The sequence below is a fragment of the Halichoerus grypus genome, chromosome 2 (genome assembly GCF_964656455.1).
Source record: "Halichoerus grypus chromosome 2, mHalGry1.hap1.1, whole genome shotgun sequence".
NCBI lineage: Eukaryota > Metazoa > Chordata > Mammalia > Carnivora > Phocidae > Halichoerus > Halichoerus grypus.
Window position 1 is genome coordinate 61,497,837 of NC_135713.1, and position 25,725 is coordinate 61,523,561.

Sequence of the window (25,725 nt, forward strand, 5' to 3'; positions counted from 1 at the left end):
TGCTGGTCTATAGATTTTCAAGTTGGCAGCAAAACCCTTTTCTAATCATAACCACCGTTAGTTTGTGAAACGGGAACATGTGGTGCCTGGAGCACTCCACGAGGGGAGCGGAGAGCCCTGGACCACCCTGGGGAGAAGCGTTGCTGTGCCCCCCCCCCCACCCCCCAGGCCAGGCCTCTGCAGCACTGGAGCTGTGCCGACTCTAGCTTTTCTGAATTTAAACCTTTTATACCTCCGGAGCATCCCGAAGCTCACATTGTCTTCTTTCTTCTTCTTTTTTTTAAATAAGGTCTTTATGATGATGATGATGATGATGATGATGATGATGATGATGATGTTCAATTAGCCACACTGTCTTTTTTCAAATGACCAAATGCACCTTGATTGTGTGTTAACTGGATTTCCAGTTATTTATTTCAAACAGTTAATTTTTTTCATTCTCTTATTTAAAAATGTCTCATGTCCTTGGGCTGAACCTCCTGATGGAGGAGGTTCTCCTGCTTCTCCTGCTACTCCTTATGGATTATATATCAAGGAAATGCCTCTGAGGCCTGTTGGGCCCCGACACCCTTCTGGAAGACAGACTTTGGTGAACCAAGTCCAAGGTGAGAAAGAGGACAAACAGAGCCCAACAAAAAATTACGTGGTTTGAACTTCAATCAAGACCCCAAAATCAAAGGCAGTGTGTGACAGGTCCCACACAGTTGCCAGGATTTTTAAGATGGGCCTCTCTTGCCAGGCTGAGGATCCACAGAGGCTGGCCAGAGATCACACTGAAGAGAAGCCAGGAGTCTCTCCAGTTGTGGTGTGGGATCTGCACCAGTGGCCTGGGCCAGGGCCCACAGCATTGCATGCGTGCTCCACTGGGTCACTTCACCACACCACATTGCCTAGCTCTTTGTGAACCCAGACAAGAAGAAGACACCATTAGCAACTCGATTGCCAAGTTGTTCCTTCCTCTCAACCCCCAGATCGGGAATTATTCTGTCAGGTAAGAGGGGGAACCGTGTAATAGAAGGCAGAGCAGGTAGGTGTGCACGCACCTGCTTGAACAACCCTTCTTGATAAATGGGGCAGAGCCCATCTGCATGGAGATCTTTCTTTGTCCGGCATTATTGTTAGTGGTCTCAACAGAGAGATGTGAGGGACGTAGGCTTAGCACAGTCGCGGCTGAAACAAAGCCAGGATAGAAAGGCAATTCTATAGATGACAGAAAGAAAGCTCCAAGAGGTCTCAGGCTCCAACCAAGCGTGAAATGTAACAGAGAGCAATGTCAAGTCTTAGGTTTAGATCCATGAAATCAATTCCATCATCCACACATCAGCGGGAAGGCCTGCCTTTAACTCCCTTCCTGAGGTACCAACTCTGAATGTCTCTGTATTTGCTCAGAAAGTTTCCTTCAGGTCTGCAGACCTTCCTCATGGATCCCTTTCCTCCCTGAAGTGGTTTCTGGGGCTGTATGGGAATGCTCTGCCCCACCCCATGTGGTGCCCTCTTATGCCAAAACCATCCAGCCCTGTGGGACCCACCTGGGGGACAGAGTGGGGACTGTGGTTTCCAGAGCCACACATAGGACATGAAGCTCCATAGGCTGGGGGCCAGGCAGAGGCTTCACAGGACTTTGGGGTAGGCAGTGCTGCTGAGTAGGAAGTGGCCGCCGCACACTGACAGTTGCTGGCTGTGAGGTGGGCCTTCGAGGCTACCATAGACCTTGCTCCTCATGACTTCCCATGCCCAGACCACCTGCTCTCCAGTTTTGGAGGGCTGGAGTCTTCAGGGCTCGAGTCTCTGCTGGCCTGGCTTCGTTTGTTTCTGTCAGGATCTTTATCACAGCTGAAGATTTTTTTTTTTTAGAGGTATGTATATGAGTGGTTTAAATGTTCTCTGATAGTTCTTTTTTTTATTTATATTTTATTCTCTCCCAATTCAATATATATATATTTATATATATATATATATATATATATATATATACACACATATATATATGTAAAACATGTGCAGCCTTCTGTGAATATTGAATATGGAAGCAATTACTCGAGGTTGCAGTAATTACTTTTATACAACTAGAGTTGGGGACTCGTGAATCAGTTCCATGCCCATTAGCAATGTATGCTGGAGCCAAGATTTTCTTTTCCTTTCTTTTTTTAATAGGACCGGACAGTGTTGAATCCTTGAAAAAAAAAATAACACTTTTTTTTTTTTTTTTTTTTAAGCTGACAGCACATTCCATCTACTCGGCAATGTAGAACTAATGAAGATGTAAGTGTAAGAAAACCTATAATTGAATCCAGCACGTAGCAAGCATAGTTTAACACAAAGCACACCCAGCTGAAATCACATGTGCTAGCTAGCGGTCTAATCCTGTCAGGGCAGCCAGCACTAGGAAATATTTCTGGATTGTGTCTCAGGCGGCGTTTGCTATCCATGTAGCCAAGGCGGAATAAAAATGGCTTCAAGCTAAGTCAGGGAACACCCCACGTGCCTTTGATAAGGTTGCCCTTGGGTGGATTATTTAAAGGGTAAGGATGGGAAAAATAATCCTGAGAAACTGAGATGTTTGGACAAGAGATCTTCTCGGAACTTTCCTTCCGTTTCCCTTGACAATGTTTGTCAGCTCCCTGCGTGGTGGCCAGAGGTGTGTCTCTTCCCACATTGCAGAATTAGGGCAGTCCCTCAGGGACGTGCCTTTTGGTCCCAGCCCTTGGGTTTCCAGCATTCAGGGCCTGATCAACCCAGCTGACTAGTTCCCTGCGTCCGAGGACCCCTTTGATGTGTGGTCAGCGTGGGAGGGAGACTAGAGTGGAAATAATGTGTTTTCCTTTCAAAATTCTTGATTGATGATTCAGTGCCAGGTGTCCCCAATGCCCCCAGCTGCTCTGTCCCCTGCAGTTGCTCCCTGGGGGTGATCTCTCCTGATGCCTTGTCCTTGGCTCTGCCTTGCTTCCTGGCTGGGGAGGGAAACTGCAGCGTTAGCCCCCAGAAACAGGGCTCTGAATTGGTGCCTGCCAAAGACAGGCAGGCATGTTCCTTTGCGAGCCTCTTAGACCTGCCAGCCTCACAGAAGGAGTACCAGGCTGCAAACCGCTTGAAGTTGAATGCCTCTGGTTGGCTCCTCTAGGGTCCATCACTCCCTGTTGTTTCCCACCCAGCCATATTTGGGTTCTCGGTGGCTCCCTGCCGCTCCTTGACTGAGATCACCAGAGCTGTGCTTATGTAGAAACTGTAACAGATTTACACAGTGACCCCCACCACCAGGCTGCCCCCGCTCTGTCCCCAGTCCTCGGGTTGAGGGCATGCTTCGTGGTCTGGCCCCGGGGGTGATGGCATGCTGCTCCAGTCTGTGGAAGGTAGCATGACCTTCCGGGCTAGGCCCCGGAGAACCGGGCCAGATGTGCCGCCAGACCCTGTCCCCAGGACCTCGGAGGCCTGTGTTTGGAGCTGCAGGGAAGCCCCTGGGTGTCTGCTGAGCTGGCGGCCTCCGTCTGGACACCCAGCCCTTTCAGCTGTTGAGCCCTAGTTGGAAGAGGCATTCCAGGGACATTCTTTCTGTCTGGATCAGCGACTTGGCCTGAACTGTGAACCAAAAACTGGAACAAACTGCACCAGTTTGCTCAACCTCGAACCAAATCCAAATAGTTTTTATATCACTAAGAACCAAACCAGAGTTCTGGGGTTTGGTTTGGTTTGTTTTCCCACCAGAGAACATTCGGTGAACAAGGCCAAACTGGAACAGGACTCACCTACCTCCTCAGGCAACTGAGGGGGAACACAAAGAGAACTTCAGCATGGATTTTGGACCCAGTTGGCTCATGGGCCGGAACACACTAGAAGGGAGGGTTAGATCTGCACTAGGTTGACTCCAGGATGGAGAAGCTATGGTGTCAGACCTCTGCTCAGAAGACAGGCGAAGCTGCAGATCCACATCTCTGTGGACGATGCTCTGTGGCATGGGTGGCCCAGAAACTTGCTACCAGGCAGCCACGATGCATGCAGGATGCCACAGATGGGGACAGCACCATGCAACAGGTAGGGACTTGAATAAAATGATGTTGATTTTTCAGAATTTTTTTCCGGTCTATTCCGGGTAAGTCAGTAGGCAGTTAGTTAGCTTCTGGCACGTGCTAAGGCACCTCCAAAAGAAGAAAAACCGCACAACCCCTGCTATCTCGGAGCCCATGATACACCTTGGGGGTGTTGTGTGATGACACAGTGTACTGAAGAGAAGCTGTAATGGTTTAAATAGTGTACCCCCCAAATTTGTATCTGCCTGGGAACCCAGAAGGTGACTTTATCAGGAAATTGGGTCTTTGCAGATGTCTTTAGTTGAGGATCTTGAGATGAAATCATCCTGGATTTAGGGTGGGCCCTGAATCCAATGACTGGTGTCCTTGGAGGAGAGGGCATAGAGAAACATGGGGAGAAGACTGTGTGAGGACGGAGGCAGAGGCGGGAGGGAAGCAGCCACAAGCCAGGGGACGCCTGGGGTCACCAGAAGCTGGAAGAGGCAAGAAAGGAATCTCCTCTGGAGCCTTTGCAGGGAGCACAGCCCTGGTGACACCTTGATCTCAGACTTCCAGCCTCTTGTATTGTGCAGGAGAATAAATATCTGTTGTATTGAAGCCATCCAATGTGTAATGCTTTGTCATGGCGGCCACAGGACACTAATATGGAAGCCCTGGAGACCCCTAGGGCCTGTCACACCCACACCTCCTCTTTGAGGAAAATGGTATCTTCTGCGTAATTAACCACATCCTGTGGCTTTACTGTGGCTTTACTACCTTAGTCACACGTGATTGGACCAAAGATTGGCCGGACACATGATGGTGGCCACCCATGCGGTGCCTGGTTCCTCTAGAAGGCCTTCTACCAACCGTCCTTTGACCAAGGGAGGCACGTACACCCCATAGGGGCATGGTGGGAATAGAGAGATGGAGCCAGGAGACAGAGAGCATGAGGCAAGCAGAGTAGGAGAGAGAGAGAGAAGGAGAAAAAGAGGAAGGGTATGTTGAGAGTGGCAGTGTCATTAGAATCAGCAGCCACATGGCCCCCTCTGAGAGGACAGGTCCCTGTGACACTCCACAGAAGCCCGAATCTGGTTACTGTGATTTTGCTTGCTTTCTGGGCTCCTTCACTTCCTCTGGATTCTTACAATTCATCCCCAAATCCAGAGAGAGCAGGAGCATTTCTCTGTCCTCTGCAATCTGAAACAGCCCAACCGACACACAAATACCATAGAAGTGAGACCACCACAGAAAAATAGGAGCTCATGTGGGTTGTGTTTAATCCAAGGCTCATCCATATAAATTGCTTGCTGGCTGTGTTACGCTGTGCAGCCTACTTAACCTCTCTGAACTGCGGCGTCCTCTTGTATCAGATGGATTAATGTCATCCTTCAGAGGGTTTTGTGAGGATTAAATAAGCCGTAGAAAGTGACACATCCACGACAATGCCTAGCACAAAGCATGCCCTTGATAGTTTCCTTCCCTTCAAGTGACTGGACCTGAGACTAGACTTGGGTCTGGGCCAGTGGTGTTGGAAACAGATGTGTGCTTCCGGTTTGAACCAGTCTGGCAAGTGATATTTTGAAAATGCTTGGTTGGATTTAATAACAAAATTTAAGTTTAGTTTGGAAATTTAGCAAATGAGTGCGGTTTGGGGTCCTCCCCGCCCTCTTTATGTTTGTTGGTTTATGGCTTGATTCAGTCGATGTCCCTGAAGGAACCTGTCCATATAGCATTAATTTAATCAGCAGAAATCTTGCAGAAATAGATTTTTGGAAACCACTAGCCTGCCAAAACATTCCCTGGATTATCAAATATTTTTTACAAGTCTGATAACACTTAATACATCATTGGACCTTAACAGTATTCTGCAGCCAAATCAGCATTGGCCTCACCCACCTTTTCCCAGCGCTGTGCCCTTCTCTCTTCCACCAGCCCTGAGGCCTCCTGCTTCCCATTCCTCAGTTCGTTAAGAGAACGAAGAACGTGAGATTTCTTTAATGCTGGCATTTTCATCCTAAGCACAGTGACTTAACAACAACAAAAGAGAGTTTGGACAAAACAGATAATATGATCTGTTGTAGCATATTTTGTCTTTGGAAGGTTGAAATGCATTTCAAGCCCTAGGCCATATTTTTCATCCTTTCTCTCCTCCACACCCCACTCCTCTTCCTAACAGCTGTGCCCAGCAGGCCTGTTCTCTGGCTGAGCAGCTCTGTGAGGTGGGTCTCTTCCAGCACACCCTTCCTGATACGGTCACCTACTGCTGCTCTCCAGGAGGGCTGAGTGGAAGGCAGGACAGAAGAGGCTGGTGTGAATGGCCGAGAATACGTGTCAGCTAGGGGCAGGTGAGGGGCAGTGGGGCAAGGGGTGAGCATGTGCACAGAGGCTGCAAGGGGTTCTGCAATATTGTCTTTCTTTAAGAAAAAAAAAGATGTGTGGCAAATATGACATCATGTTAAGACTTGATAAAATTAGAGGTTGTAGTCTGCGCTAATATCCTCAAGATTTGCCTAAATGTTTGAAATACCTTATCATGAAACTTTGTTTTAACAATACTTGCAAAGAGAGGTTTTGGATTTAAAAAGAAAAAGAAATGAAAGCATTTGCTGTGTGATGAAAGTCTTCAGTTGTAGCAGTCCATACAGAATTTGCCGTGTGTCATTGGGAACTGGGGTATTGAAATGGGCCTCACATTTGAATGACTTCCTGAGCATGTTTTGAGATCAAGGTTGGAGTAGCTTTATTCCCCCAAACAAAGCCACACGTCCAACTCATGGACCCAGGGTTGACCCTTGAAGGATTTGAGCATATATGAAAGTTTCTTCAAATAAGACCTTCTTTATAGTGCTATTTTTCATACTTTCCATCCAGAGCCAGTTTATTTCTCAAGATTGTTCCCTGCTGGATCAAAAGAGAAGTATCTGTTCAGTCATTGCCCATGTCCAGGACACTAGTTCCTGGGGTTCTGTAGCCATCGTGAAGGTTGTTTGTGAGGGCCACTGCACACTCCCCTCCTGCACATGAGGGAGTATACGTGTTCTTGGATCTTGGTCTGTTGGGCATCCATGGTACTCTCAGTGAAACCCCATGGAGTGCCGGGGGGGGGGGCAGGGCAGTGAGTTCCTGCCCAGCACCACGGCAAGCTTTAATTTGCTCCTGAGATGGTTGGGGACCAGGGTAGCACTATTTATAGACTTGAACCACTTCATGATAACCCAGTGCTGCTCACATATTTTTTGTTTCTCCATTGAGGTATATAATTACCCTTTCCTTGGCTATGAACTTTCAGAATATGGAGCAGCCACACACACAAGGACCTCCTATGACCAGCGGTGACTTCTTTGACTTTCTTGGAGGAGCTGCCCAGTGATCTCAGCCTATCTTCTGGGCAGCAGCAAAGGACCCAGGGTGGGCTAAGTATATGTAGTGGAGGTTCGGAAGTCAGAGGTGGGCTGTCATGTCCTGGACTTTCCGGTCACTTAAATGGACTGCCTTTTTCTTATCTTTCTCATGGCAGTGATAGTATCCAATCAAAATGTTGCGAAGTAAATGAAAGCGCCCCTGGTGGCCAAAGCTGGAACAAATTGAGCAACAAAATAAAGTAGTGTTGCTTTATTACCCAAAGTTTAAAATAAATATCCATGAGTCCAGACCAATATAAACAAATGATTGGTAAATCAATAAATGTGGTAGAAGAAACAACTCACTGTGCAGATAAATTCCAGATCACATATGTAGATACTTCATCTTGAAGGAGGGGAACATAACTCCCCACTCCTCAATTGTGGGCTACATGTTAGCAACTTTCTTCCAAAGAAGACACTAAGCAAAAGGAAAAAAAAGAGGAACTTCCCAGTGGAGAGACCTGAAAAACATCTCTGCCAGGAGATCAAGGTCAGCATCAACAATCATAAATCATGTTGATATGTTGTAATGAAAATAGTACTTCATCTCTGTGGTCTTTCTCTCCCAAACCCATAACCTCAATCTAATCATGAGAAAAACACTAGACAGATACCAGTAGTAGGACGTCCTGCACTGTACCTGACCAGTGCTCTTCAAAACTATCAAGGTCATAAAAAACAAGGCAATTCTGAGAAGCTGTCACAACCAAGAGGACCCTGAGGAGATGTGACTGCTAAATATAGTGTGGCATCCTAAATGGGATCTAGAGCTGAAGGGCATTAGTTTAAAACCAAGGAAACTGGGGTACCTGGGTGGCTCAGTTGGTTAAGCATCTGACTCTTGATTTCAGCTCAGGTCATGATCTCAGGGTTGTGAATCAAGCCCCATGTGGGGCTCCACACTGGGCATGGAGACTGCTTAAGATTCTCTCCCTCCCTCTGTGCCTCCCCTCCCCCACCTCTCTCTAAAAAACAAACAAAAAACCCAAGGAAATCTGAATAAATGATTATATTAAATTAAATAATTAGGTATCAATATTGGTTCATTAATTTTGACAAATGGGGTGCCTGGGTGGCTCAGTCGGCTAAATGTATGCCTTTGGCTCAGGTCATGATCCCAGGGTCCTGGGATCCAGCCCCGCCTCAGGCTCCACTCAGCAGGGACTTTGCTTCTCTCTCTGCCCCTCCCCCCTGCTTGTTCTCTCTCTCTCTCTCTCTCTCAAAAATAAGAATAAATAAAATCTTAAAGAAAAGTTATGACAAATATACCATACCAATGTGAGTTGCTAATAATGGGGCAACTGTGTGTGGGGAGGAGGAATATATGGGAACACTATAGTATCTTTGTAATTTTTCCGCAAATCTAAAACCATTCTAAAAAATGAAGCCTGTTAATTTTAAAAAATTAAAGAAAATAGAAAATGTATACAGACATATTATTGCAAACATTTGTGTTCCACACATGCGTAAATTGTTAAGAGGTTGTCATATTTATTTCAAGTTTGTTTGTTTATTTATTTTAAAGACTTTATTTGAGAGAGAGAAAGAAATCGAGCACAAGCAGGGGGAGGGCCAGAGGAGAAGGAGAAGCAGACGCCCCAAGGAGCAGGGAGCCCGATGTGGGGCTTGATCCTAGAACTTTGAGATCATGACCTCAGCCAAAGGCAGATGCTTAACCAACTGATCCATCCAGGCGCCCCTATTTCAAGCTTATTTAAAAAATAAATTATTAAAACTGAAAAACATTATTGGGAAGAGCAATTACGGATTTGAAAATACTATAGCATCTATGGTGGATCAGAGATAGTCATGAGTGCTTTGTCTCTCCCCATACCAGGGGTGGAATTTATTTCTTCACCTCCTCATATCAGGGCAAAAATGATGCTGTACCAGTGCAAGGCCTAGCCTTGACAAGCCTGGTGGTTTCTGCTTTCTCCCTGTTGGTATCCTGCCGCCATGCTGGGAGGCAGCCCAAGCAGCCACTTGGAGAGGACCATGATTCTTCTCTACTTGTTGATAGTCTAACTGAGCTCCCAGCCAACAGCCAGCACCAATTTGCCAGCCATTTGAGTGAATCACCTGGAAAATGCATCTTCTAGCTCCAGCCAAACTGCCCTCACTGATGCCACACGAAGCTGAGGTGAACTGTCCCCACCAAACCCTGCCCAAACAAACACATGTTGTTGTTTTAAACAACTAAGTTTGGAGATGATTTGTTATGCAGCAAAAGATAACCAAAACAGCACTGTACAATAAGAAAGATTTGACCCCACGTCCTGTTTTTTACTTTTTAATTAAAAAATAATTCTTCCATATGGTGAGATGTTTTTCAAAATGCCTCACCAATTTTCTGGGATGATACCTTTTATAACTTGTTGTAGAGACTCTTAGCATGTTTTATCTCTTGACCTGGCGGGAAGGTTTTAGCCATGGGTCTCTTTTTAGGGCAGGGTTTCCTGAAGAGTGCCCTGCAAAACAGAGGACCCACACAAGTCCCTAGAGCTGCATTGTCCAATATGGTAGCCATATGTGGCTACTGAGCACTTGACATGGGGCTGGACTGAATTGAGATGTGCTGGAAGCATACAAAACTCACCAGATTTTAAAGCCTTAGCACTAGTCTTCAAAAAAGAATGGAAAATATCTCATTAATAATTCTATATTGATTATATATTGAATTGATAATATTTGGGTGTATTGTATTGAATAAAATATATTTTTGAAATTAGTTTCACCTATTTCTTTTTATTTTAATGTGGCTACTAAAAGTTTTAAAATTATACATGTAGCTGGCATTAGGTTTCTATTAGACAGCACTGCTCTAGAGGAAAAGGTTCTGGGTCAAAGTAGTTTGGGAAATGCTACTTAGTTAACCCTTCCTGAGGAATTATAGGGTGTGCACATTTTCTTTTTTCTAGTCTATTCACCTGTTTATATGTGATTGGTGTCATTTCTTCCATAAATATTTAGAGGAATTTACTTAGGGGAAAGCCATTTATGCCTGTAGATTTCTTTGTATAGGTATTGTTAACTACAGCTTCAACACTCTGATAGGTATAGGACTATTATAGGTTTTTTATTTTCTCGTGTCAGTTTTTGTTAGTTTTGTTTTTCTAAGCATTTTTCATTTTATCTAAAAATTTATTAATAATAAATTATTCATAATATATTGTAATTATCTTTTAAATACCTGTAGCATATGAACTGATGTCCTCATTTCAAATTCAACGGGTAATTTGTGCCTTTATTATTTTCCTATCAGACTTCTTAGAAACCAATACTTTTATTATTCTTTTACAAGTGCCAACTTTTAGGCATGTTGATTTTCTCTCTTGAATATTTGCTTTATATTTCATTAATTTCTGCTCTTAGTTTTTATTATTTCTTCCTTTCTAGTTTCTTTAGCTTCAATTTGCTGTTTTTCTTATTTTTGAGATAAATAACTAGAGTTTTTTTTTCTATTCTTTTTTCTTTTTAAATATATGCATTTAGGGCTGTAAGTTTTCTCTTAGCAGAGGTTTAGCTACATCCCCTGTGTTTTGATATGTTGTATTTTCATGATTTCCAATTTCCACTGAAATTTTTTTCTTTGACCTATATAAAAGTATATATTGTTAAATTCCCAAGAAATTGAGGAATTTTTACTTATTTCAAAAATTTATTTCCAGCTTAATGCTTTTGTGGTCAGAGAACATATTCTGAGTGATTTCAATCCTTTGAAACTTGTCGAAACTTCTTTTATGGCCAGCATAAATGTTCCATGTACATTTGAGAAGAATGTGCATTCTTTTCTGCACAGTGTTCTGTACATGCCAAAATATCAAATTTGTTAATTGTGTTGTTTATATCTTATATATCCTTACTGATTTTTTTCTCCTTGCTGTACCTTTTATTGAGAGAAGTGTGTTAAAGTTTCCCAAAATGAGTGTGGATTTGCCTGTATTTATAATTCTGTCAATTTTTCTTTATGTATTTTGAAGCTATGGTTTTTACATATGTATAAATTGAGAATTTAATGTTTTCTTGGAGAATTAACCCTTTTATCATTATGAAACTTATATCTTTATCCCAATTTTGCTTTTTCCTTGAGTCTACTTCGCTATCAGTATAGCTATTCCAGCTTTCTTTTGGATAGTGGTTGCATGTTATATTTTTTATCATCTTTACTTTTTAATTACTCTATGTCTTATGTTTAAGGTATATCTCTAGTAAGCAGCATATATTGGATTTTATTTTTAATTTAGTTTAATAATTACAGGCTTTTAATTGAACTACTTAATCCATTTAGATTTAATTACTGATATATTTGGGTTTATATCTACTATAATGCTACTTGGCCAATCTACTGGATCATAAATGGAAATTTATGTTAGCCCCTCCTTTCTGACCCTCTTTCTTCTGTCTCTCGTTCCTCTTCCTACCTCATTCATTAACTGCTTCTATTTTTGTTTTTCTTTGCCGTGCCTCTCTCTTTCTCCAAACTTCTAAATATTGGGAGTTCCTCTTGTCCAGTCCTCAGAATCAGTTCTTCTCTACTCATTCCTTAAGTGATCTTATCCATTCTCAAGGCTTTTATATAGACTGCCAACTCCCTATTTATAGCTCTATCCTGGACCTCATCTCGGAACTCCCAATACACATATTCAATGTCATACATCACCATTTGGATGTCTAATAGACATCACAAAACTAACATTTCCAAGATTGAGGTCCTAACATAGTGAGAGCTTCCATGTTATGTTTTCTGCAATTTTCTCATCTCAGTAAGTAGCAACCCCATTTTATCACTTCTTAGGTCAAAAACTTAGGGCCATTTTTGACTCCTCTCTTTCTCTTTCAGTTGACATCTAATCCATCCAGAAGGCTTGTTGATGTTACCTTCAAAATATATCCATAATCTGACCACTTTTCACCACCTTCTCTGCTATTGGCTTGGTCCAACCCTGTGTCAGCTCTCACCTGTTTTATTGCAGTAACCTCCTACCTGGTCTTCTCGCTTCCAGTGTAGCTTCCATGAAGCTTACTCACATAGCTGTTGGAATGATCTTTACAAAGTGTATGCCACCTTGCATCACTTCTTTGTTCAAGTAAAAAATGGCTCTCTATCTTATTCAGAGTAAAAGCCAAAATCTTTTCCATGGCCTATAGAGCTCTGATTGATTTAGTTCCATGTCACTTTTCTGACCTCATCACCTATCACCCTTCTTTCATTGACTCTGCTCCAGCCAATCTGACCTCCCCGCTATTGCTCATAAATACCAATCATACTGTCACTTCGGGACCTATTCACATGCTGTACCTCCTCTTCCCTTATATCTTTGTATGGCCTACTCACTTCCTTCAAGTCTCTCTTCCAATATCCTGGACCATTCTGGACCATCTTATATAAGATATTAAAGAGCCCTCATCTTTTTTACCCTGTGACATTTTTTCCCCATAGCTCTCACTGCCACCTGATGTATTATGTATTCATCTTTTGATTTATTTACAGTCTGTTTCCTCCAACCATAAACTCTGAGACACAGGAAGTTTGTTTTATTCCCTGATGTATCTCCAGAGCCTAGGTCAAGTTTTGGCATGTAGTAGGCTACCAATAAATAGCTTTTGAATGAAAACAAAATGCATTTTTATAACAATCCTGTGAAGTTGAGAGGGTGAATATTGTTATCGGCTTACCAAAGAAGAAGCTGAAGCTCAGAGCCTTGAGGTGATTTATAGAAACCACGTAGCCATTAAGTGGTTTAGCTGGAATTCAGACACATCTTTTTCTGCTCACTTGAGGGTTTATTCCACAGCAGCACATATCTCAACCATGGCAGATTCCATACTGACAGCCAATGATGACAAAAATTGGAAATAAGGGTCAGGCAGACTCTGAAGTCACCTTTGCTCTAGTTTCTACATATCAGCAATACCAAACAAAAGAGGGGGAAAAAGGCCTTGTGATGTATGTGGCTTCTTCAAAGTTTGCTATGGGTGGAAAAGAAGTGAGTGCTGAGTGAGCGAGTTAGTGAGCATTTGGAAAAGGTGTGGCTTGTGGTCAGGATGCCCTTCCAGGGACTGGGGAGGTAGGATCATATATAAGGAGGCAGGGAGGATTATTTTCAACATCAAATATGAACTCCCTATTCAGGTTCTAAGACTGAAGGGAAAGTCATACATTCATTCAAAAAATATTTATTGGGTAACCTACAGTGTACCAAGCATGCTGTTCTAGGCACTAGCATTAGAGTACTGAACAAAACAGACAAGTCCTTGCCATCCTCTAGTGGAGAAATGATAAAGTCTAAGTGCATTATCACCAGATGAATGAATTGCAGAAGAACGTGGGGTTTCCTATTGAGAGCACATTCAGTAATTTTTCAAATTACCTCCTTGTTGAAAGGAAGGACTTGTACTTAGAGGCCAGAATTAGGTAACTGTGAGATGTCACATTGGAGCCATAGCTAAATGGACACATGTCAAGCCATAGAGGAGCATATTAGGGAGGGGTGTCAGTGGAAGAGATGAGAAGTAACTGGTATTTGGCAGGTCCAGTTAAAACATCTGGGTGGGATAGAATTCTCTAACAATCTAGAAAAATTCACTTGTCCCTTCTGCCTGGCATATAGACTACATTCCTTCCCCTCTCTTCATATATGGTCATATCACTGAATTCTAACCGGTGAAATATGGGTGGAAGTATTGAGTGCAATTTGTAGGTCTGGCCCTTAAAATCTCTTCTGAAGCCTTTTCAATATGGCAGAACTGCCACCAGCCTGAGTCCCTGAATGACTGTGTAGAATATAAGTGTTGCTGACTTGAATCCCCACCTTGGATTGCTACACAGAAAGGATTACACTTCATATTCCAGTTTAGAAATTTGGAATATTTGGAGTTTTGGACTTCTTTAAAAAGCCCACAGACTTTTCGGAGTCTTTGAAAGAGATTCTTGGTGGACACTAAGTTCCATGAGTTTTTCTCCATTTCCTAGGCTCCCTTGCTGTTATTGTGGTCATGTGGCTCAGTCCTGTCCAATAGACCATGGGGGAAAAGGATATATGCTACCTCCAAGCTTAGGCCGTAAAAATCTCCCATGTAAAACCATCCATTTTCTAGCTAGCTGATACTAGGGCAACTTTGAAACTACAAGATGGCAGAGCCACAGTATTAAAGGAGTCTGGGTTCCTGGGTAAGCATTTGGAGAAGAGCCACCCGAGAATATGACCATCAGACTTTGTATAAGAGATTAATTTGTTTTTATTACTTTTAGTCCCTGATATTTGAGGTTGTTTCTAATGCAGTTAGCCCACCCTGGCTAATGCAGTCTATTTGTTGTTGTACTGTAGTCTACTATAACTAATGCACCAAGTGTGCAGTCGGCCCAACCCCAAGATAGGAGAGTCTCAGCTGACACTACGCTGAACCGTGAAAGAAGAAGGGACAGGGACTCTGTCCTCACTGCCTAGCATGGTACCTGGCACATAGTAGGTGCTCACAAGTGTATGTCGAAATGATGATGAATGACCAAATGTCTGTTTTGTAATGTTTTTGACATATTCTGACTAAACCCCCAAATCTAGCTCCAGGGCTCATGATATCCATGGGACAAATTGTTATAGTGTGGCTTTTAAAGAGATATGTAAAAAACTTTGGAGTCAGACAATCCTCAATCTGTTTGTGACCTTAGAAGCATGTAACCTCTCTGGGCCTCAGTGCCCCAATTTGCCAAACAGGGGTTTTGCTCCCTACCTTACAGATGTATGGTGGGACTGGATGAGTTAATGTCTGGAGAGAGTCCAGCTCTGTGTCTACCACCCAGTCGGTCTCTTTTGTTTGCAAGTACCACCAGCAGGTATCATGGGATTCTTAGAGGAGATCCAGGATGGTCAAGGGATTCCATGACAGGGCTTATGAAGCAAGGCCAGTTACTTAAAACATTCCACGAGATCAGAGGAGGCAGGGGTGTTCTTAAGCATGTGAGAGGCTCACTCATAGAATGAGATAATGAGAGGTAATCTGGAGCTGTGAAAAAGAGTTGGCTCCAGACCTGGGTTTGAATCTTGTTCATTTTATACAACCACTCTTTCCTGAGGGCCTATTCTGTGCAGCAGCTGTTCTGGGCACTGGGAATCCAGCAGTGAAAAAGACAAAGTTTCTAGAATGCCTCATGGCACTTTCAGTTCAGTGGAGGAGAGCTATAATAATGAAATCTATCACATCTGGGCTATAAAGAAAAAGTAACTAGCTTACTAACTCTTTGGCCTTGGGCAGGTTATTTTTATCTCCATGAGCCTCAGTTTTTCTCATCAGTAAAATAAGAAATGTAGTCTCCATCTTCCTCTTTGTAAAGATTACAGTGCTATATGTACAGCAACTAGAATAGGCTCATGGCTAATGAGGAGTGAACTGTAGCTGTTGCTGTTACTGTGATCATTGTTGAGCTCAGGATTAGTGGCCATACATGGCCTGGGCCTGATGCCGAATCTCCTGACTCTGATTGCCTTCATTGTCCTTTATTATTAAGGACTGCTTACAGGGTTACTTGTAAAGATATTAGCAGAAAAATGTCTTTCTTGGGTGTGTGTCTGTTGTGAATATTTCAGTAACAATTGATAGAAACTTTTACTCAAAATGGCTTAAACAATAAAAGGAATGTATTGGTTCATATTACTAATCAGTCCAGAGGTGGGTCTTACTTACTTCAGGTATGGCTTGATCTAGCATCTCAACCCAATGTTCCAGTTTGTTTGTTTGTTTGTTTGTTTGTTTTTTAGTCTGTTCATCTCTCAGTCATTAACCTGTAACTAAAACTGTCTGTCCTTTTCGTTGGAAGATGATTTCCAAGACCTACACGTTTTCTTGTTATATCCAAGTTGTGAGAAGCATCCTTCTTTGTAGTGAGAAAACTTTTTCTCCCAGAAATCCCAGCAGAGGGTGTTTTATGTCTCCTTTGTCTAGGCTGGGTCCTCTTCCCATCCCTTAGCTAATGACTATAGTGTATTATGGCTTCATTGATTTGCTGGAGCTGAGGGTAGGATTGACTAACCAAACTGCATGTGGGAAGGGTGGTTTCCTCAAGGAAAAGGGGGAGGGCCTCTTTTACTACAAAGAAGAAATGGATCAACAGCCAGCAACTGGTATCCACTCAGTTTTTCAGGAAGCTGAGATACAGACTGGCTCCCCCTCTAAGGTTGCTTCTCTCTTTGACTTACTCCCTAATACTCCTTCTTTATCCAGATCCTATTTAAAGCCTAGGGCCATTTCTCCCCAGGTTAGCCCATTTCATTCTCTCTGTCATCAGTCTCTGGTTACATCTGATTTAACTTGGGCCAGTTAATTAAGTTATGCTGGTTTTTCCAGACACAGGGAAGAGGTAAAGTCATATCAAATGCTGTGGTAAACCTCTGACTTGAGGTAACCTTGGGCTTGCTCTGAGCAGTCTTAGCTGGACTTTTTAGGAGACAGACGAAAATAAATACCTTGAGCACCCCTAACACCTAATACTTAGGAGTAGGACGTCCTGATGCTTTTCAAAAGAGAGAGAGAAGTGAACGAGAGAGGCAGACTGACCCAGGGCCAAATTCTAGGCTTGTCTCCACAGTGATCTGGTGCACCTCTTCTAAGACAAATACCAGTGGCCGTTCACAGTGCTGGAGATTAAGAATTGCACCATCCTGAGTTACCAGCCACCGGGCTAAAGTACAAAAACATCTGTAAGTGAAAACTGGAGCATCATCTTGGGCTATGGAGAGTGTGTTTCTGTGGATGAGACCTGTGTCCCCGTTCCAGAAGCTCTGATACTGGGAACACTTGTTGCAAGCAGACTACCAATTCAGGTGCCCTTGATTCCCAGCTTTGGGCTTCTCCACTCCCCTGGATGCCGTTGTTTTTAGTAATCCGAAGGAGTCAGCTTCTTATATCAAGAACCTTAGAATCTAAGATTCTAAAGTCGGGCAGAACTCAAATGGACATAGGGTGAGGACTCTATTTGCCACGGAGGGAATGTACCAGATCTATGTGTATTTTTAGTCTGTGGCTTGTCTTTTCATTCTCTTAGCTGTGTCTTTTTAAGAGCAAACGTTTCAAGGTATAATGAAGTTCAGCTTACCAGTTTTTTCATTTATGGATCATGCTTTTGTTGTGTATCTAAAAGGTCTTTGCCTAACACAAGGTCACAAAGTCTTATGCACTCAATTGCTTTTGCAGCTCTGTTGAAGGCAGTTGTCCGTACATATATGGGTTTGATCTATTTGTCAATTTTTGTGGTATTTCCACACTGTCTTAATTACTCTTAAAATCTGAAGCAGTGTTAGTCCTCCAAATGTATTCTTTTTGAAAGTTGTTTTGGCTATTCTAGATCATTCACATTTAAATACTAATTTAGAATCAGCATGTTAATATCTATAAGGATTGCTGGGATTTTACTTAGGATTTCAATGAATCTATAAAACAATTTGGCACCTTAACAATATTGAGTCTTCTGATTCATGAACATATTATATCTCTCTCACTAGTGATATTTAACTTTCAATATAAATACACCTTGTCAGATTTAGCTCCAAAGATTTAATATTTAATGCATTTGTAAGTGTATTTAAAAAAATTTTTAATATCTGATGGTTTATGTCTAGTATATCAAATACAATTTATTTTTGGATATTGATCTTATAATCCCATGCCCTTGCTAAACTTAATTATAAGTTCTAGTATCTTTTTTTTTTTTTTTGGTAGATCTCATTATATTATTAGATCATTATTAGATCTCTTTTGATAGATGATCATGTTTGCAAATAAAGAGTTTAGCTTTTTCCTTTCTGACATGGAAACTTTCTGTTTCTTTTTCTTGCCTTATTGCACTGCCTAGAACCCTTAGTACAAAATTAAATAGAAATCATGAGAGTGAACATTCTTGATTTATTCCTGATCTTAAGGGGAATGCATTCAGTCTTTCACCATTAAGTTTGATATTAGCTGTAGAGTTTGAGAAAGATTTTGTTTTTTTGCTTTTTTGAGATTCTGTCAGGAATGGATATTGGTTTTTTTTTTTAAAATGCTATTTCTGTATCTATTGAGGTGATTATATGGATTTAATTTTTATTTTGCTAATATGGTGAATTACCTGGATTCTTTTTAATATTTTATTGAGGGTTAGTTTATTTTTACTCATGGAAGATATTGGTCTTTAGTTTCCTTTTCTTATAATGTCTCTGTCAGGTTTAGGTATCAGTGTGGCCTCATCTTTGAGTTGGGAAGATTCCCTCACCTTTAATTTCTTAGAAGAGATTATGTAGAATGGATATGAACTCTTCCTTAAATGTGGGTAGAGCTCACTATGAAGCTATCTGGGCCTAGAGCTTGCTTGCATGAAGGTTTTAAACTACAAATTCAATTTTTTTTATTAGATGTAGGTTATCTATTTATTCTTAAATAAGTTTTAGTAGTTTATGGCCTTCAATGAATTTGTCCATTTCTTTCAAATTGTGGAAAGTATTGGCATGATGTTGTTCAAAAGATTCTTTTATTAGTCTTTTTACTATCTGTAGAAGCTATACTGATGCACCCCTCTCATTCCTAATATTGGCCATTGGTATTTTCTCTCTTGTGTTCCTGATGAGTCTGGCCTGATGTTCATTTTTATTTTTGTCTTCTCAAAGAACAGAGAAACCTGCTGGTTTCATTGATTTTATTCTATTGTTTTTTTCCTGTTTTCTATTTCATTTGTTTAGGTACTTCATTATTTTATTTCTGTTGCTTACTTTGGATTTCATTTGCTCCTTTTTTTTTTTTTTTTTTTTTTTTTAATTTTCTAGTTTCTTAGAATGGAAACTGGTGCCATTGATTTGAGACCTTTCTTCTTAGGCATCTTCTTCTGAGGCGGTCTTATAAATTGTGGTCATGTTGTATTTTCTCTCAGTTCAAATGCTTTATAATTTTCCTGTTGATTTATTCTTTAACTCATGGGTTAATTAGGAGGGTATCATTTGGTTTCCAAGTATTTGGATATTGATTTCTAATTTAATCAATCCCATTGCTGTCAGAGAACATACTTTATATGGCTTGAATTTTTAAAAATTTATTAAGATTTCATTCATGGCCAAGAGTATAGTCTGTCTTGCTAAATTTTCTGTGTGCACTTGAAAAGAATGTATATTCTGCTGTTGTTGAGTAGAGTGTCTTTAGATGTCTATTAGATCAGATTGGTTGATATTATTATTATTATTTTATTTTTTTTGGTGGGCAGCAAAGCAGTTTATTGAGTGACAGTACAAAGCTCCTGAAGAGGGAGGGGACCAGAGAGGGTTGCCCTAGTTGATAATATTATTGAAGTCTTCTATATCCATACTGATTTTCCATATACTTGTTCCATCAGTTATTTAAAAAGAGTATCGAAATCTCCAGCTCTAATTATGGATTTGTTTATTTCTCCTTTCAGTTCTGGAAGTTTTTGCTTTATGTATTTTGCAGCTTTATTGCTAGGTACATAAATGTTTAAGATTATCATCTTTTAAAATGAATTGACCACATTATCATTTTGAAATGAGGTTTTTTTCCCCCTGGTGTTATTCTTTGCTCTGAAATCTACTTTGTCCGATATTAATTTAGCTACTACAGATTTTTAAAAATTTAATTTTAGCATGGTATGTTTTCTATCCATTCATTTTTAATCTCTTTGTGTCTTTATACTGAAAGTGGATTTCTTATGGACAACATGTTTGTCTTGCTTTTTTGTTTTTTATCCTACCTGACAATTTCTGCTTTTTAATGGGAACTATTTTTTTATTGTTTCCATTTAATATGATTATTGATATGGTTAGGTATAAATCTACCATCTTGCTGTTTGTTTTCTTATTTCTCATGTGCTCTTTGTTCATTTTTTCCTCCTTTTCTGATTTCCTTTGGATTGACTATTTTTATTACGCATTTTATCTCCTTTGTTTACTATTAGCTGTCATTCTTTTTTGTTCTTTGTGGATGCTTTAGGCTTAATAGTATTCATCTGTATCTTATCACAGTCTGTCTTCAAGCAATATTATATTGCTTCATGTGTAGTATAAGAATCTCACCATAGTATATTTCCATTTCTCCTCTCCAACTTTTATGCTGTTGTTGTCATTTTGTACATATATTATAAGCCCACCAATACCGTGCTATTATTTCAGTTTAAACAATTAATTAAAAGACATTTAAGTATTAAGAAAAAAACATATTTATCCACATAGTTAGCATTTCCAGTGTTTTTTATTTCTTTGTATAAATCTGTATTCCCATCTGTTACTGGTTTCCTTCTATATGAAATAGTTCCTTTAACTTTTCTTGTAGTGCAGATCTTCTGGTGATAATTTTTTTTCAGGTTTTGTATGAAGTCTTTATTTTTTCACTAGGTATAGAATTTTAGGTTGACGTTTTTTTTTTTTTTTTTCCCTCTTAGTACCTTAAAGATGTTGCTCCCCTACCTTCTAGCTTGCATGAGTTCTGATGAGAAATGTGCTGTCACTCCTACCTTTTTCCTTCTTACATAACGTATCTGTTTTTCTCTGGCTGCTTTTAAGATGTTCTCTTTATTGTTGGTTTTGGGCAATTGGGTTATGATGTATTTTGAAGTGGTTTTCTTCATGTTTCTTGTTTTGGGAGTTTTTTGGCTTTTTAGTTAGCTGCAATTTTTATTTTTCATCAGATTTGGATAATATTTTACCATTATTTCCTCAAATCTTTTTTTCTGTCTTCATTTCCCACCTTTGGAGTTCAAATTACACATATATTAGTCTGTTTGAAGTTGTCACATAACTCAAAAATACTGTCCATTTTTAATGTATTTTTTTCTGTGTTTTACTTTGAATATTTTCTATTGCTATGTTTTCAAGTTCATTAATCATCTCTTCAGTGTCTAATCTGTCATTAATCCCATACAGTGTATTTTTCATCTCAGACATTGTAGTTTTAATCTCTAGATGTTTGATTTGTTATTTTTTCATGTATCTTCCATGTTTCTACTCAACATGTTCATGTTGCCTCTAGCTTTTGAACATATGGAATGCAATTATAATAACTGTTGGCATGTTCTCTTTGGCTAATTTTAACACTTGTGCCATCTCTGGGTTGTTTTCAATTAATTTCTCTATTTCCTGGGGGCCATATTTTCCTGTTCCTTTGAATGTCTGCCTGGTGATTGATTGGGTGACAGACATTATAAATTTTACCTTTTTGGTTGCTAGATATTTTTATATTCCTATAAATATTTTTGAGCTTTATTCTAGGATGACGTTAAGTTGTTTGGATACAGTTTGATCCTTTCAGACCTTGCTTTTAAATTTCTTTTAGGCTGGACCAGGACAGCATCTTATCTAGGACTAGTCATTCTCTGCTACTTAGGTGAGATGGTTCTTAGTACTTTACTCAATACCCCATGAAGTATGGGGTTTTCTGGCCTGGCTGACTGTACCAGGTACTGTTCCCTCTCATCCTTTTGGATGGTTCTTTCCCCAGCCTCGTGCAGTTTCTTCAGAAACATACACTGATCACTATTCTGCTGAATACTCAAGGACACCTTCTATTGATTTTTGGGGATTCTCTGTGCAGCTCGCTCCTGTCCACTGTTGTGTCCTGCAAACTCTAGCTGCTGTGGTCTCCCTGTACTCTTAGCTTAATCTTCTAAACTCAGAGAGTACTCTGGGCTCTGCTTGGTTCCCCCTACCTATGTCATAGCCTGGAAATGCCCTCAAGGCAGTAACTCGGGATAATCATAGGGCTTACCTCATTTTTTCCAGTCTTGCTGGGGTCATTGTGTTTTGTTACATGGTTGTCCAATGTCTTGAAAACCATTGTTTCATATATTTTGTCCAGTTTCATAGTTATTTTAGGCACGAAGGTAAGTCTGGTCCCTATTATTCCATCATAGCCAGAACTGGGTCCACTGGATCCAAAACTATCCACTTGATAGTTTTGATTTTTGGGCTATCTGCATTATTGTTCAACTCTGGAGTCATGTTGATTTACAAAACCCCTGGTGGTCAGAATTGGGGTTTATGATGCTCATAAATACTTCAAAGAGCAAAGAGGACACACCAAGTCATCTCATTTTGCCAATTTAAAAACATTTCCAAAGTATAATGATTGTGTGGGGCCTTGAGAAAGATACAGTTCCAGGCCAATGAATGTTCTAATGGAGTTTTATTATGAGAAAGAGACAGATTTCTTACCTTAGAACTTGCTTTAATAACAAAAGCTAAACTAGTTTCTAAAGTTTTTAAATAGCCAAAGGAATACAGAATCATTGTTTAAACATTTAAGTGTAAGTACATAAAATTAAAAATAAAAGCTCTTTCCCCTTCTGATCCCCCAAATTTTACTGACCAAAAGTCATTATGGTGAAACCTTTTGCTGTCATTGAATTTTAGATGTGAGAATTTAAAGGTTCATTCTGTTTCTTAAGGTCATTGACTATTCAGTCAATGTGGTATATAAGAGAGGAATTGTCTTCTGTTCCCTTCACTGCCTTGCTGTTTGCTTCATTGCATGAAACTTCTGTTCTCCTAAACTGTGATTGCTCAGACACCAGTTTCTTCATCCAGGGAAGAAGGAACCTCTGGAATGTCCATTTGTCATTTTGGGCACTACTGCACAAAGGGGAGCAGGGGTCTTTTAGATGGAGTGCTAGATTGATTCACTGGCATTCTATGCCTGTTTATCTCACTTTGCTTGCAGATAGGCTGAGAGCTAGCCTGGAAAATTTGAAAAGTTCTTTGGAAGTGGGAAATATACCAGAAGATCTGAAGTCTTTCTCACTGTGGTAATCTCTAGACCTAATTGTTCTATCAGAATCCCAGCAGCTCTGCCTCACCTCTGTGTGCTGATTCCATCACCAAGGTCTGCTGAGGGGTCTCAATTCTGCAATGCTTCAGTGTCCTCACAGAGTATGCTGCTTTACCCAGGAGGTGAACACAAACAACTAGAAATAAATTGAACTTGTCAAAGTAATAAAAAAGAGTCCTTTAAAAGGATGAGTTATCCTGAACTTTCTTTTCAAACGGAGGCATCTTTCTGTTTCTTGACCTTTATGTTTTGGCCATGGCCAAAAAGATTTGATAATGATTAGGTCTTATTAGCATTACCATTTAAATATTTATCCATCAAATTCAGCAAAAGCAACCACGCTTCTTGACATATAGATTATTTGGTGTTTGCCATTGGCAAATTGCTTTTGCAAATAAAGGGATGTCACAATTCTGTGTTGGAGGGACACAGGAGCCATATCCTAGTTCAAATGTACAGCAAAAGAGATAACCTGAACAGCCCTACGTGTATTAAAGAAATTTAATTTCTTTAAACATTTTCCCACAAAGGAAACTTATACTCAAAGTATTGCTGGATTGCTAAATTGTGGAGAGAGATGCTGTGTTTATGGATCTATTCCATTCTCCCCTAACTGTTCCAGTTATTCAACAAAATTTAAATCAAAATCTTGCAGGCCTTTTGGAAGAAATTGTCAAGCTGATTTTAAAATTCATATGGAAAGGCAAGTGACCTAAATAACCAGAACATGTTGGAAAAAAGAAGAACAAAGTTGAAAGCTTTACATTATCTGACTTTAAGACTTATTATAAAGCTATAGTGATCAAGACAGTGTGGTATTAGCATCATGGCAAGCAAATAGGTCAATGGAACAGGATCAAGTCCATGAGTAGGTGCACACATATATGGCTAATTGATTTTTAACAAAGGTGTGAAGGAAACTGAATGCTCTGTCTTTTCAACAAATGGTGCTGGAACAATTGGATATGGATATCTTATACATATATATAAGATCTTTGATTCACACTTTGCCTCATACACAAAAGTTAAGTAAAAATAGATTACATAATTAAATGTAAAGCTGAAAACTATGAAACATTGTGAGGCGAACACAGGAGACTGGAGCTCAACTGGGCTTACCCATTTCCGTGCGTGCTCCCCAGACCTGGCTATGCACCCAAAGCCCTTGGGTGATTATTACAACGCAAATGTCTCAGCCTCACGCCAGACTTAGTGAGTCCACATCTCCAAGAGAAGGGCTTAGGAATCTCTGTACTAACTGCTCATTGATGGTTAAGATTGTTCAAATTTGGGAAACACTGCTTCTAAGGTGTCCAGGCCCGCAGGTCATTTGTCACCTGTTTCCCAGGCCCCACTGCACTTCCTCCTGACCTTCTCTTCCACGCCATAGACCACTTACAAAGGATTACAGGAAAGTTTTCTTTCTCATTCTGAAAATATCTGTGAGTTTGTTTTTTAGTTTAATTGGGTTTTATTGTCATTATTACCATCCCTATTGTTACGTAGTACTGCACTACAGGAACCCCGCAAGGTGGGTATTGCCTTCCCCATTGTACAAAGAAGGAAGCTAAGGCTCCAGTGCGAAATAGCTTGTTCAAGTACACCCGGCTTGTGAATTATTAGACCAAGGATGTAAACCATGGTTTTACCTGATTCTAAAACCCATCTTCTTAACCATCATACCTGTAATGATTTAGAGGCACCGGGGACTCCCTCTCACAGGGTTGGTTCATGTACTCATTCCTGTTATAAATATACCTACTCGGGGGACCCTGGGTGGCTCAGTTGGTGAAGCGTCTGCCTTCGGCTCAGGTCCTGACTGGAATCCTGGGATCGAGTCCTGCATTGGGCTCCCTGCTCCATGGGGAGCCTGCTTCTCCCTCTGCATGCTGCTCCCCCTGCTTGTGCTCTCTCTCTCTCATAAATAAATAAATAAATAAAATCTTAAAAAAACAGAACAAAAACCCCCATAAATATACGTACTGGGTTCTGGCACTTCCCACGTAACACAGGTGAGTGTAATGTTCTCATCTTGCCCTGAGTAGCTTCTGGCTCTGGAGATACAGATTGTGGTATTGTGATTTAGAATAAGAAATATGTAGTTAGTCTTTGACTAAAATCCACACACATACTGGAACTGGGTACCAGAATCCTTATAGATAAACAGAAAAACTAAAAAAAAAAGAACATCGTACTTGGTTATTAAGTACAGTAACAGAAATTGCTGACAAGAATTGGAGAGAAAATGAACGAGACTGTGTAGGAAGGAAGAGAGAAAGTAGGCAAGGAAGGCAGACAAATGGCATCTGTAGTGAGTCCAGGGTTTGCCCGTGTGGACGGGGACTGTTCCTTGTGGCTTTGCCCACGCTGATGAGAAGGTGGACGCCACCTAAATAGCTGCCAGTGGGGGAAGGGTGAGCAAAGGAATTGTGGCCCATCAAAACTGGGAAATATTCCACAACTATGTACAAAATGCATCTGGTTTTGTCTACCAATGGCAGAAGCCATGATGCCTTGTTAGG

The 25,725-nt window shown here is 40.6% G+C and overlaps 2 long non-coding RNA genes across 3 annotated transcripts in view; both read left to right on the top strand.

Moving 5' to 3' along the window:
- LOC118553353 (uncharacterized) overlaps positions 1–25,725 on the top strand; it is a 179,893-nt gene that overhangs the window by 144,093 nt on the left and 10,075 nt on the right. The gene's annotated exons all lie outside the window — the stretch shown is intronic.
- LOC144381096 (uncharacterized) lies at positions 759–25,390 on the top strand. Its single transcript, XR_013445637.1, has 3 exons — positions 759–991; positions 2,217–4,029; positions 23,096–25,390. It is a non-coding gene; the product is annotated as an uncharacterized LOC144381096 (long non-coding RNA).